The 11,398-nt window shown below is 36.8% G+C and overlaps 1 long non-coding RNA gene across 1 annotated transcript; it reads left to right on the top strand.

Annotated features, from left to right (window-relative positions):
* Positions 1-6,971: 6,971 nt before the first annotated feature.
* Positions 6,972-10,493, top strand: LOC141736301 (uncharacterized). Its single transcript, XR_012584935.1, has 3 exons — positions 6,972-7,042; positions 9,883-9,955; positions 10,168-10,493. It is a non-coding gene; the product is annotated as an uncharacterized LOC141736301 (long non-coding RNA).
* Positions 10,494-11,398: the final 905 nt, after the last annotated feature.

The raw sequence follows: 11,398 nt of genomic DNA, 5'->3' as shown, positions 1-11,398 counted from the left end.
ATCCTTGCAGGTGTGGTGCTTGATCCAGTTATTTATACACCAAACAGAGTCACAGCCTAAAGAGATGCAAGCTTTAAGCACGGCAAAAAGTGGCAGGAAAAGCTGCTAAAAGTGCCTTAAGTCTGTAGTATAGTTTGATGGTGAAGATATGTATGCTTATGAGGGAGGTGCGTGTCTAGATCTCCTTCAGACAGAAGAGACACCCAGTGCTCTCAAAGACCAGGGAGTTTCCAGTAGGCTTTCAGAGAGAACACTCTTAATGAGGGAAGAGTACGACATATCTCCAGGTTTTATGTCCACCTCGTATTCACTTAGATCCATTATAATAAGTTGATCAAAAGAATTAATTAAAAGTGTATTATTGAATTGTGATTATATTAATTGCTTTAGGTGTAACTTGAATTAGTCTTTCTTATATGATATGCTAATCTGAAAGTTAGTAAAGCTAAGAAGCACTGTCCAGCAGGAATTGGCTATTGTGTGTATTTAAAATTAAGGATCTTAAGCATAAATGGCATTTGGAGTCCATAGTTTATGCTGTCCATCTTTCTAAAAAGTTACTGACACAGGCATTTTGCTTGCCCAGAGCCTGTAAATTAGTCTCCAGGCTACTTTTATACTGGTTTAACAATTAATAAGAGCTATGATACTTGAAAATTTAAAACACCTTTTTATTCAATTAAATTTTAAGGACAAAACCCTTTCTTATGAATTATTAAAGCAGTAAAAAAGCAGGCTGGGGACACTGGGATTTCACTCTGGTTCTGTCAAAAATTTTACCTTACTGTCAAACAGATGCCTAAAAGAATTAGGAAAAGAAACGGCGAATGAAATTTTTTAAAAATGTATTCAGTTTAAGCAATTGTAACCTCTATGTCAAGTCTTGGCCATCATTAACCAGCTGAAATTGTTAAGTTTGTCTTAGACCTACAGTCCAATATTAGCTTCTACCAAATACTTCTCTTGTTAGCTAGATACGTTTGTCATCAACATGTAACAATTGCAAAAGAAAATGGTTGGATGACAAACCATTGATTGGGTGGCAAATCCTTTGCAAACATTTTTTTTTTTTCACATCTCTTAAATTACTTGGATTCCCCCTTTGCCAAGATTTGGTAATGAGAGGAGCTTGCTACAAAAGGGTTGCTGTGTCCTTTGCACCTGTTTGGAAGGCGATGTTGTCAGCTACCCTATCATGTCAGTTACTGAAAACCAGTGGCTTAAATTTAGGCCAATTAGCATACCATATTCAAATGAAGCAACAGGGAAGCTATCCACAAGTTTAAGGACAGAACAGCCAGCAAGTCTGTCCAGAATCTTACATCTTTACAAAAGTGCTTCCAAGCAGATGCACGTTCCCTCTCTTTCTAAGAGCATTCAAATCCACATGTCACTGTATTTCTAGTTATTCACAACAATGAAAGACTGGAGCCGTTTAAATTTAAGAACTGGAAAGATCTCAGTACCACTTTTTGGTCAGTGGTATCAAAAACTACTGAGATGATCAATCTTGTCATAACTGAGAAATGTTATAATTTTATGGAAGTTTCCATGGATAACTCTGAAGAGATCTAAAAGCAAGTTGTCAGTGGCCTAGGAAACTTGAAGTCTCTAGCTTCTTCAAGGGTTGCTTCAGCATAGGCCTAAGTAGAGGAAAACATTCTCCCTGAAATGCAAAGTTATTTAATGGAAAGTTTGGCTGACAAAGGTGGGCTATGTTATGGTCCTGAGCTGTGAACATCTGGCTGTGAAGTATGTTGACTTCACCACATATAAGTGACTTGTACCAGAGATCTGGTGACAAGCAACTGGAAGTTGGTAAAATCATAGATGGCCACAGCTGTCTTATCATGTGTTGCGTGTTGCAGAGTTCTTAATCTATTTTCTATCTGAGGGATGTTTAATTTATCGTACATGAAATAATGAATTCATAGAATGAAATTCTTCGTAATGAATTTCCCACAATCACGAAAACTCTTTAATGAAGAAATTAAACACAACTAATACACTGGTTGACTATTTGAACTGAGGAATGAATAAGTTTAGTGACTGAACTTCTCTTTTGTCTAAAATAGAGATGAAATACAGACAGCCTGGATAATTATTTGTTTAGGTATAACAGGAAGAATTAATTTTCAATAATTTTTATTCTAGGAAAATATGCTTATCGGAAAAATATCAGGTTTGCAGTTTTTGCCATGTATGCCAGTCTCTCAGGAGAGTCTTTAATTGCATATTATAAGCAAAGGCATTCAGTCCCTTAAAACACATTAAAGAAAAGTTAGAGCAGGTACCCAAAGCTCCTTTTGAACTGATGAAGATGCTGAACTGTTTTTGTTAGAGGTTTATGAATAGAATCTAGCTAACAACAGGCCACAAAACTGAGAGCACAGACACAATGAGCTGCATGGGTTTGCCTCTTTATGCTAAATTTATTCAGTTATTGGATCCAAGATAGAGGGATCAGGCTATTCCTAAAAAGGGCTGAGAAAGCTGAGCTGTAAGGGATTGAGTAGCATTTTCTGGCTGCCTCTTCCTTTTGTCTCAGAAGAGAGAGAGCTAAAGGCGAAGGACCCTGGCTACCTGAAACCTACTTGACTGGAGATTATTTTGCTTACATTTACAGTGCAGTTTTCATTTGACGAATGAAATGGAGGGAAGGGCCTGGCTACATTTTGGAGCTTCTATTAATTCCTGTTGGAGTGATATGCCTAGGAATTTAAAGACCATTAATTTCGTCACCATGAGTTAGAGGTTGAACGTTTCATACATAATTCTTTAACATGGTCTTCCTGCGCAAAATATATCCCCATGTCCAGAAAGGTTACAATGGCAACTGACTGGAACCTTAAGAAAAAAAATAGAAATCCATCATACCAGAGAGTTTTGGTGATCTGTCACTTTGTGTAGCCAGTGAGTCCTTGCAATCAGGAAAGCAACGGTCCTTGTATTCATGACAATCATCACTGCTCTGCGCAGTGGCTTCCACTTCTAGCCAGTCCTTTCTATCTGTTTAGTAATCTGATCCTCTATAGACTTGGGAAGGCTTTGAGATGTGCAGTATTTGTAAATAATAATCAGTCTGGGACATGTTAATTTCCAAATAGCATTATTCTACCAGTGAGATGATCCAGTTATCTCCAGAGCACAGTCCTCCAGTATGGTTGGCATGGGAACATATGCGCAGTCTTTTGTATTTACATGGCTTCTGCTGACACTAAGGTAATATAAAGAACTGACACTATTGCATAGGAACAGGGAAAGTAGGGCATTTTAATTATAGCATGGCGACTTAGTAATTTCTGCCCTACAGGTCATTTACAGTACTTTAAAATTACTCCTTTTCTTCCACCTTTCATTATTGCATAAGAGTTTTTCTAAAGTCAAAAGTCAAGTATTTATAGCTTTCTAAGAGAGCTTATAAGACACACAAACCAAAAACCTGTTTGAGGTTAAAATTTATAGTAAATTTATCTTACATAAATCATGCCATCCTCCTGGCCAAACACCACATCAGCTCCCCATGTTCTTTCTTTGCTAGGTAAGGATTAACCACTCTCTCTGCATTGCTTGTTCTCCTTTCTGGGCAAGAGAGGAGCATGCTTTTTCACTGCCACCTGAGCTATGTGTCTTAGTTTTGGTTGTACTGTTTGGTCAAATTAGCAACCGTACCCTCTAGTCTTCAGCCTTTGCCAAGTCCAGCTCTTCAGTGTCAGTGAGCACAGGCAAACAAGACTCTCTCCAAGCCACGCAAAGTTTCTACCAGGTACCAACTCACTGTCCCTACTTCTTTTTTATCCCAGTCATAGGTGAATCAGCCTGCAGTTGGAAGGAAGGTTCTTACTACCTCCATGGAGCAATGTATTACAGTACAGGTCTAGACCAATTAGTTTCTTGGCAAATCTCTCTCTTTTTTTTTTTTCTCTCTGATACTGAGGGTGAAACATTTTGAAATATCCAATGGATTTTAATGAGTTTGGCAAAATAAAGCTAAGACTGTTCTTTAATGAGTGTTAGCATTTAGATATGTTAATATATTTATTTATACTCTTCACTAGCAATCTGGTTTTTGCTGCTATTGCAGGTAAGATATTGAACCACCTTCAGTCTGACTTCAGTCAGTAAGATATTGAGACCTTTCAGTCTGACTGATCAGCCCTCTGCTATGAATTTTATATTTACACAGAAAATGCAAAAATAAATTATTCAGGAAACAAAAATAAGAGAGCAAAACCCCACAGAACTGAGACAAGTCTTCCTTTAATTACTTTTTCTTTGAAAATTTGGTGCAGGTGAATCTGGGATAGGAATAAATTCATGTGCAAATGAACTCGGGGCAATTTTTTCATTTTTTCCCTCCAAGACATCCTGGGAAGTTTTCAGGACTACAGAAAACTAAGTGTAAGTTAAAATCTCGGTTTATTAATCAGTGGCAGATTAAAAATGTGGGTTTTACTGTAACCTGTGTGTTTTCATGCTGCTTATTCCTCTGTCTCCACCCCATGTGAAGCCATTTGTTGTGTAAACACAACTACCTGGGAAAGGAGGACAACAGGCACAGACACTAATCTGAATTCTGAAACTTCCGTTTTGCCAAGTTGTTGGTCAGATTGGTTCCCTGTTTTTATCCACAGGATGTCCTCACAAGCAGTTGTGCTGGCAACACTAAGGATGGGGATAGCGGGGGATTCCGTGATGCAGAAGTAGGGCTGGGTCAGCGTACTGGTTTTGGCTAGGACAGAGTTAAGAAATGAGGAGCAGCTAAATCAAATGTAGAATCGTATCACTGCTGAGTGTGGACCTTTATTTTCAGGAAGGAGACATTGCAGCAAAGTATGTACAGACTATGGAATTTCAACCATACCAGGGACTCTGATGGTGAAATTGAGTTTATGGGATCTATTGACTTTTTTTTCTTCCTCATCTCAAACATCATTCAGGATAATAAAATGATTAAATTTTCAAGACACCAGCAGTCTTCTCTCACAATAGCTTCAATTTAAAAGCTTAGCTCATAGATCTGCTGTGATATAATATAACATCAGTGCTGGCAAAAATATAAAAATGATGCCATCTATTGCTGGATTGGATACAGATGTCAATTCTTTTAACTGGGCAGATTAGTTAATCTGAATTGTTCACAGCAGGAGTAGGCACGGTATCCTAAATGTTCACATCCTGGATTGGCAATCACGGTGGTCCAATGGTTACTGAATCATCACTGAAAACATCTGATAATCACAAATTAGACATTTAACAACAGAAGACCATATTTAAACTCAATGACAATGTCCCATGTCTTTTTTATACCATGCCAGTTCAAAATTTTTATGAGAGATAATGATGCATTACATGTAAAAATATTGTTACAGTCAGTGTAATATGTACTGTGATGCTTATTTTACATTACATTCAAATAATTTCTACGGTTTTGACTCAAACAGCTAGACAAAAGTCTGGAGTATTGCCAGTTGTTCTAATTAGGAAAAAGAGTGCTGATGCCCTTTTTAACAACTGCATGTATTTTATTCAAAAGTAGCCTGGTATTTTTCGTGTTTGCATTAACTCCTATTTTCCTGAATGCTGGAAGAACTGACCAAGAACATTTATCCCATGTTCATTATCTTATGCTGTGTCAGTTGTGCCCACGTCAAACGCTCATTCTCATGCCTGTTTTTAGGGCTAAATCCGGGTCTTCATGTAAGTCTTCAGCTTTACCTGTCAAGTTTCACACCACAAACAAAAGGTGCATTTGGCTTCTTACTCCCAGGCCCTAGTAACAGCCTTGGCATCTCCTGCTTTTGCAGTGTGCTGCTATGGCATCTCGCCCCGCACCTGGTGTATGCAGGAAAACCAGGTGTATGCAAGACATCCCGCTACCACAGCCCTGAAGGCAGATGCTCACTTTTACTGATTTAGCTTACTATTGAAATGTAGGTTACGGAGCATCGTTCACTAGGAAGAGATGAAACGTGTACTCCATACTGTGGTTGCTGAACTGCAAACTCTAGGAGATCCTTGATTACTGGAAAGAACATCCTGAAAAAGGGCACAATTGTGTGATCCCCACATCATGAGGATCGTACTTGATTGATCTTTTCACTTCTAGCAGCAGACAGAAAAAGGAACAGTACACAAAGAGTTATAGTAGTGGAACAGAGAAAATATGCTTCCAAAAACCCCTGAAATCAACCTATGTAAATAACGTTGAACTGACTCTGGAATGCCTTTGCTTCCATTCTGTCTCACTTAAATAAGATTGAGTATAGGCAGCTGTTCTATACAATGAAAATAGCTTGTTACAGTTACTGGCAAATTTGGGGCAAAAACATTTCTAAATTAGTCTTCGCATTTAAAAATTTTAAAGGAGAAACAAATGTTTCTCTGTTGGGCATGCCATCTTGTAAAGGGGAATACATCCATTCAAGTGCCTGTTCAGAATCAGGCAATTAATGTATTTGATCTCTTTATAGCCTCCAGCCAAGATCCGCATCTGCCAGTTTTGTGGAATATGCTGGGGTGGGTTTCCCACTGTCTCATCTGCTGAGGCTTGTGAGCTACACATGAAACACCTGCACTTGAGAGCCGTTGCAACTGGAAAATTTCTATTTCAGTTAGCATTTATTTTTACAATGTTAAAGGAAAAAAAAAGGTTAAACAACTTCAAGCGGGAAGGGTTGTAAAAGGGCTGTAAGATGGTTAATCGCAACAGAACAACTTATTGACGCAGTACAACTAATGACTGGTGAACCAGATCTATCCTGCAGGCTGCTGGTATCCAGCCTCATATCAAGGGCACCTGAGTGCCTGCCTGCCCTGCCGCAGAAACTTCAGAAGATGCTGCAGCTGGGGCTGCTATGACAGAGATCCTGCTGCTCAGGTGTCCTTCTACACTGACAGAAGCAGCCGCAGCTGCACAAAGAGAATAAGCAGGGCTCCGGCCTTCAACTGCATCCACTTCGGGATCGTGCTGGGGATGGATGAGATACGCAGCAGTGGTTGCATCTTCACATCCCAAGAATCTTCTCTGGAACAAAGAAAGGTGCGTTTCAGTAATTTCCCCCAAATAATCTGATGGTAGGTATATTCAAGCATCCCTGAAAATCCCAACCCTGACTTTTCTTTTAAAGTCTTAAATAAACATTCAAGTTAGTATTTGTCATTTGCTTTTAAATTCTGTCTGATGTTTTCCTCGAAGTAACAGAAAAGGAAGGGCTGCCTCCGTATTTGGAGCTGAAAAGACATTCTTGCTTGTTACAGGATGTAATGCTGAAATACAAGGAGAATGGTCTGATTTCAATCAAACGACATTTTAATAATTTAGTCTGCTTAATCTATTATTGAAAATCTCTCATAATGCAGCTCTAGAAAACCTTCCTATACTAAACTGAGTTTTTTTCTGGCATTGTATCAGAGGTTTCCAATATTCTTAATTAATCATAGCTAGGTTATAAACCCTATAAAATTAACAATATATGAAGCTTCAATATTTCATTTGATCTTAATGAGAACGGTCCACTAGAGCCAGTAAGTTTTTCAAAATAGATTAAGCTACAAAAACCAAATAATTAAACACTGATTTATTTTTAAAACCAGACCATCTCTGGCAGATTTATTCAGCACTTTCTACAGTTGGACTATTAGTATGCATATGTAAGACTTTATTTAAAAGTTAATCCTCTGAAACACACTTCCCATGGAAAAAAAAGTATATCAATATTTACTGATTGTGCACCTATGAATTCTCAAATGATTTGGAGGCCTGTAGCTCTGACAAGGTTATTGGAAAGGAAGGTGATCCTTTAAATTCCAGCAAGAATGTATTCTCATTCAGTGAAGGTCACTTATCAATCAATTGAATGTCATTTCATAAACACCCCTGAACAACTGTGTTCTATTATCTAAATGGGAAGGAGAGGTGTTAATGGGTGTCTAAGGGATGAAATCAGTTTAGCTTGGAGGCACTCAGCTGTTAGAACAGTTGTGAACATGTCTGGCTGCTAATATATGCTGATTAGTATTAATATCATACGATGTCTGAAATGTGGCTGGCATGACATTTCTAAACCAATAAATGGTGATTACAGCTCTGTTTTCTTTATTCTCTTATTTGAGTAATCGCTTCTGGCTGTGTGGACTATCAGGTTTGCAGCACGGGCAGTACTGAGTTTGAAGATCTGTACCCACAGACAGCTTCTCGTCGCTGTGATCCTGCTGGAGAAGGAAAATAAAGAGAATTTGACCTGTTATTTACTGGCAGCAAAGGGTTCTGCATAGCCCACTGAGAAAGTAACAAGGATTCCCACTAAAGTATTAGAAATATAAGCATATCATAGTATGCTTGATGCTTATGCTGATGACATATACTTGATGTGTTGATGATAACAAATTGGAGTTTTCAAGTGTTGAATTACAGAAAAACTTGCCTTTGTAGTCCAGTCCAGTTTCTCTTTGTGATTTTTTTTTTTTTTCCTTAACGTCATGCGGATATGGCAGAAAAGTTTAGTGCCAGAGGGAAGACAACACTGATTAAAAATATCAACAAAACAAATGTTTTGTTGTCTTTGCAGTTGAGTAACTTGTCTACTGTGCCATTTCAGTAAAAGAATGCAGAGGGATTGGGAAAAATCAGGGATGTCCAGACTCTCTGTGCCATCCTGGTGTATTTCAAATACTCTAGTGATGGCAGCTCTGCAACAGAGGTAAACTTGGGCCACCTGTCCTAGAAAAAGAATCTCTTCTAAGAAGCCTATTCAGAAGAAGAGACAATTAAATCGGTTCCCAGAAATATCTCGGTCTGATTCAAGAGCATTCAGTGATTTCTGAGAGAATAGACAACAAAGAGTCAGAACATGAGGGGGGAAAAGCAAAATATTAAGGAGTTATCATTAAGTCCAAATAAGTGCTACAGATAAAACCGGAAGTAGAAAAAGATAGGATTTCAAGTTCCTATAAAGAAGATAGGATCCTGAGAGAAGATAGGTTTTCAAATATCTTCATCTAAGCTTGATAATGCAAGTTTTTTAAGTCTGGGTCATTGAGGAGCAAATAGCTAAATTGATGAAAATTACAAATAATTCAATTTTTATACACGGGATCCCTACTTGTGAAAATAACAAAGTGTACATACTTTATGTGCAAGGGGAAACAATTTCTAAAAGCTGCCAAGTCTTCCTAAGGATTGTTTTTAAACATTATATTGAATCTAAACTGTGTCATATAGCTTAATTTAAAATACTCTAATTAGAATTTATTCTAAAAAAAAAAAGGGGGGGGGACAAATTGGAACAATTCAAAATCGCAGTACCTATTACATGCCTAACACAACTTCCAGGTTTGTCTTGGATATTGAGTCAGCCAAGGTCAAACTGGAAAACATGTTCAAATGCCTCAAAAAATAAATTGCGAAGCACCAGTTCCAAACACAGTTGTCCCCCCACTATACATGAATGAGAGAAAATTATCATTTCATGATGCTGGAATGCCATTAAGGAACATTTGGGGTAATAGGATCCATCACATCACCTTGGGTGAGTTATACTTTCTGTCTTATCTACTTGTCATACAGGGAAGAATAGTCAATTTGCAGAGAAAAAAAATTACATAGAACATAAGTAAAAAAAGAGAGAAACACTTTCGCAGTATGTCTGTAAGAAAGCAAGATCTCTGTTAATTGATGGAAATCAGTCCTTAAACTGTATAGAAGAACACTGGGAATAACTGCAAGTTGATTCTCATGGTGATAATCTATATTTTTTAACATGAAAAATCTATTGATCACATTTTTTCTTAGCTTAGGGTAGCTTGCACATGCATTCAACCCCTGGCAACCTGCTCCAAACAAAACCAAAGTCTTCACCTCTTATGTGTCTTTTTTTTCAGGTTAATCCAGCAATTGTGTGTATGAATTCAGAAGGATGGACTGATGGGCTTTTTACTGATACAAAACTATGGGGTAAGCAAGGCTGAAGCATGTGGATTTCATTTGTAAGTAATTACAGCCACAGTTTAGTTTTCCTTAAATTAAACCAGATGAAATAAATATTACTAATTAATTTAAACACAAAGCAGTTAACAGATACAGATTTAAGGCAATGGTATAGTTAATTCAGTCGTGGTTTTTATTCCAACTCATAAACGTAATTATTCCTTTATTTGTCTTTACAGTGAAACTGTTGAAACTCCAGAGCTTGGGAAAAAAAGAGAAAATACAAAAGCAGATTTTAAACAATCAAAGAAAATAAAAGAGGAAGAGATATTATTAAAAAAGAAAAAAAAAGATTCAATGCAGAAAAAGCAACCTCATACTCTTGTCCAGTATAATTCATGCATTATAAGATTTAAACATTAACATTTTCCAAAGATAATTAAGTAAATAGTAAAAACGATGGAAAGGAAACTCTTTTTTTTTTTCAGAATTAATCTACTTTCAAAACAGAATTTTGGAACATACAGAAAATCAGCAATATAATCTTAATGATGTTCAAAATAATCTTAAAAATATTGTTCATGCTCTAGTATTTCTATTGAGACAATATGAAGACTTTAAAAATCTCCCTTACATTTGGGGCAATTTGATTCAGAAGTAAAACTGGATAGCTGTTTTTTTTGAGCTACTTCAGCTATGCCCGAACTCACTTACATATTGAAAACCAGGTAATATTGTTCATAACAGTATTTCTTAGTTACCAAAAAAAAATTGAAATGAGATTTCCAGTTGCTGAGCTTATAAAAATTTGAAGAAGCAAATTATTTAATAAAGTTACAGGCTTAGGGTTTTTTTTCCCCTGCTTATTTTGAAAACATTATTTTGTTAAAAATATATTTTTAATGTATTTCTAATGTGAAAGTTATAACTGCAAAACAATACAGCAATTTAACAATTTAACATGGTCAGAAATGCTATCATTTTACCATGTATTTAAAATTATGCATCTCTTTAAAAACCTTTAAAAAATAGATTTTGAAGGTATAGATTTTTTTTGAACCAAACAGAATAATAAGCTTTTCATCCAGAATAAACAAACATTATTTAGAAAAGACTTCAGATGATCTATTCTTAAAAAGTGTAATTGTTTTTCTTTATTGTAGTATTTTAAACAATATGTATTTTTAAGAATATGAAATAATGGAGGTGTGTTAGAGAACAGAGGAGGATGACTGAGAATCATCTGGACAAGTGGGTACCTTTCAGCGAGGCAGATGCCTGAGAGAAGGCAAATTTTCATTATCATCTGTGTCGAAAGCCCTCTGCATCTTCTCTGAGAAGACCAACACAGACACATTGCAGTTTCTTTGCCTCTTGAGGAAACATGAGGGATGCAGAAGGCATACCTGTGAGCAGTAAATTGAATAAAAAACAGCTTTGGGATGAAATGTCTTCCTCCTGTGCCACCTG

This window comes from Larus michahellis, chromosome Z (genome assembly GCF_964199755.1).
Source record: "Larus michahellis chromosome Z, bLarMic1.1, whole genome shotgun sequence".
Classification (NCBI taxonomy): domain Eukaryota; kingdom Metazoa; phylum Chordata; class Aves; order Charadriiformes; family Laridae; genus Larus; species Larus michahellis.
This window is presented reverse-complemented; position numbering and strand designations above follow the sequence as displayed.